This window comes from Rutidosis leptorrhynchoides, chromosome 2 (assembly GCF_046630445.1).
Source record: "Rutidosis leptorrhynchoides isolate AG116_Rl617_1_P2 chromosome 2, CSIRO_AGI_Rlap_v1, whole genome shotgun sequence".
Classification (NCBI taxonomy): Eukaryota; Viridiplantae; Streptophyta; class Magnoliopsida; order Asterales; family Asteraceae; genus Rutidosis; species Rutidosis leptorrhynchoides.
In genome coordinates this window covers 155109086-155112650 of record NC_092334.1, presented here as the reverse complement: position 1 = coordinate 155112650, position 3565 = coordinate 155109086, and positions in this window count along the sequence as shown.

Below are 3565 nucleotides of genomic sequence, written 5' to 3'. Positions count from 1 at the left end.
CTGGGGATGGTAAGCGGTGCTCATATCTAACTTAGTTCCCAAGGCTTCCTGTAAGTATTGCCAAAACCTCGATATAAATCGACTGTCTCGGTCTAAAATAATAGAAACATGAACACCATGTCTTGAAACAATCTCCTTCAAATACAAACGAGTAAGCTTCTTCATCTAATCCATTTCCTTAATCGGTAAGAAATGAGCTGACTTTGTGAGTCGGTCAACAATCACCCAAATGGTATCATAACCACCCACATCTCTCGGTAACTTCGTAATAAAATCCATCGTAATACCTTCCCACTTCCACTCGAGAATTTCGGGTTGCACCAAAAGTCCAGACGGTTTTTGATGTTCGGCTTTACCCTTAGCATAGGTCAAACACTTAGCCACATACGTAGCCACATCCGCTTTCAAACTAGGCCACCAATACTGCTCCTTAAGATCATGATACATCTTTCCTGAACCAGGATGAATAGAGTACCTAGACTTATGAGCCTCATCTAAAACAAGTTGACGCAGATCACCAAATTTCGGAACCCAAAGACGTCCCGCAAAGTATCTAGTACCATCTGCTCGTACCTCAAACTTCTTAGCCATGCCTCTTACTTTCTCATTCACAAAATTCTCCTCATTCAAGGCTTCTTGTTGTGCCTCAAGAATCTGCCTAGCGAGGTTTGTTCGAATTGTCATATTCAAGGCTCTAAACCTGCGAGGTTCAGCCCTTTCTTTACAACTTAACGCGTCGGCCACAACATTGGCCTTACCCGGATGATATAAAAGTTCACAATCATAATCATTCAACATCTCAATCCATCTTCGTTACCTCATATTCAACTGTTTCTGATCAAGGATATGTTGAAGACTTTTGTGATCTGTGTACACTGTACTTTTGACTCCATATAAGTAATGTCTCCAATTCTTGAGTGCGAACACAACAACTCCCAATTCTACATCATGGGTTGTATAATTCTGTTCATGAATCTTCAACTGACGTGACGCATAAGCAATGACTTTCTTTCGTTGAATCAAAACACAACCAAAGTCTTGACACGAAGCATCACAATAGATAATAAAATCATCATTACCCTCAGGTAGTGATAATATCGGTGCAGAAGTTAACTTCTTCTTCAGAGTTTGGAAAGCAGACTCTTGTTCACTCTTCCACTCGTACTTCTTCCCCTTATGCGTTAAAGCAGTCAGAGGTTTCACCACTCGTGAAAAATCTTGAATGAACCTTCTATAGTAACCTGCTAATCCTAGGAACTGACGAATCTGAGTAGGAGTTTTCGGAGTTTCCCACCTTTCAATCACCTCAATCTTAGCAGGATCAACTTGTATCCCTTGTTTACTAACAATGTGTCCAAGGAATTGAACTTCTCGTAACCAGAATGCACACTTAGAGAACTTAGCAAATAACTCTTCTTTTCTCAACAGATCAAGCACTAACCTCAAATGTTCCTCGTGCTCTTCATCACTCTTCGTATAAATAAGGATGTCATCGATGAACACAATAACGAAGTTGTCCAGATATGGGCTACACACATGGTTCATGAGGTCCATGAACACAGCAGGTGCCTCTGTCAATCCGAACGGCGTAACAAGGAATTCTTGAAGAACCCGTCGAAATAATGGATCGTGAGAAGTGACCATAACGGGTGCGAAAAGCGGTTTTCGGAATATCAGTTTCTTTAGCCCGCAGTTGGTGAAAATCGGAACGAAGATCAATCTTAGAATAAATGGACGAACCTTGAAGTTGATCGAACAGATCATCAATCCTCGGAAAAGGGCAACGGTTCTTAACCGTAAGCTTATTGAACTCGCGATAATCAATACATCATCGGAACGAACCACCTTTCTTCTTAACAAACAAAATAGGAGCTCCCCAAGGGGACGAACTGGGACGAATGAATTATAGTTGCAACAATGAAGGAAGAAATATATGGAGTAGTTACATCGGTGGCATAGATATTTAAGGCAATTCTCTCAAAGGAGATAACGAGGATCATGGACTTCAAAGTAAATTTTCATTACATTTCTGAAAGGAAGACGTAGGAAAGGTGTGATATTTCAACGAGAGTGAACTTCCTTGTACAATGAGCAAGGAAATCTTGGATTCATCCATATTCTTAAATTTATATGTGGATGAAAAGAATGCGAATCACGGGTTATAAAGAATGGTCGACTCCAGGTGAGATGAATCTCCAAAAATAATTTCGTACACCTCAAAGTATTGAATCCTAGGATTGATGTTTACGAGGGTGTTGTGTTTGACAGCGAATATTGAGAGTAGAAACTCCTCAAACGGTCTAGGGAAATATATATCCATGATACCTACTATAACAACAGTTGGGGTAGAAACCCACCTAGCGCCTTTTCTACAATAGGGTGACCACCGAGTGTACCCCAGAAAATTGATTTACCGGTCCGCGTTTCGGCCATGTCCAACCATAAGAGGGTAAATTTTACGAGCGCAAGGACTTTCCAACAAATTTAATAAAACCGGTATCCAAAGTGGTGTAAGAGTTTCTATCAATGAACTTAATGGTTGGTTTCATCCTTAAACTGAGGATGAGAAGAACTGTGATCCAAACACTCTGTAGAGTAATGCGAAAATTTTATAAAATCAATCAAAGGAGTTTTGAAAAAGCTTTGATTGTTTGATGTGACAACATAAACTTTATGAAGTTCTTAGTAAATTTAGAAGTATGTACAACGTGTACCATTTTATATAAAATAAATTGACTTAGTCAAACGGCTCAATAAATGAGCGGTTTTAAAATAGTTTTGAAGGTATGATTTAGTATATCCTAGCCAAAATAGGTAAAGGTAAATTTATTCATTTGAATCCATACATACATATATGATTTTATCAATTATATACATGACAAAATATTTCATTACTTCTATTCGCCCATAAATCTCGTGAAAACCACCCAATTAAACAAATGTGTAAAATTCCCGATGATAAACAGAGTATCTGTATTTCATAGGTTACAAGTTGAAGTAAGATCGTGGAAGATCGAGTAAAGGACTTGAATCGTCGTGCTGCATTTGACCAACAAATGTTACGAGGTCATGAAAACCAATGAGTTAAATGTTGTTTTGACTATTATCAGGACATAAGTCCTTGGGCCAAAACTGTTCCCGAGCGAAGCTGTTGCTAACAAGCGAGTTATGAAGGATAGAGCATGAGATAGATAATCTGGTTAAAACGAGCTTCTCGTATATCAACAAATAAGATAATGAATATTTTCCCTACCCATGTAATACATCGGAATTTCTGAATGAGTAGTGTAAAAATTTTCTTTGACTCACTTTCTATTCCTCATGTCACAATATTGGGACTTCTTTATGAATTAACGTAATATAATCACGTTGGCCTGACGCCATTATATTTCACTAATTCATAGTTCCATTCCAATAGCACTACATGAGGTTAGGACACGCGATCAACCTCGAATTTCCACACAATTTCCCTAAAATGATTTCTTAAACAATGTACTAAGAAGAGCACAAGAGACATAAACATCAAAAGTAACGAATAGAAGTAACGATGACATAAAAATGTCTT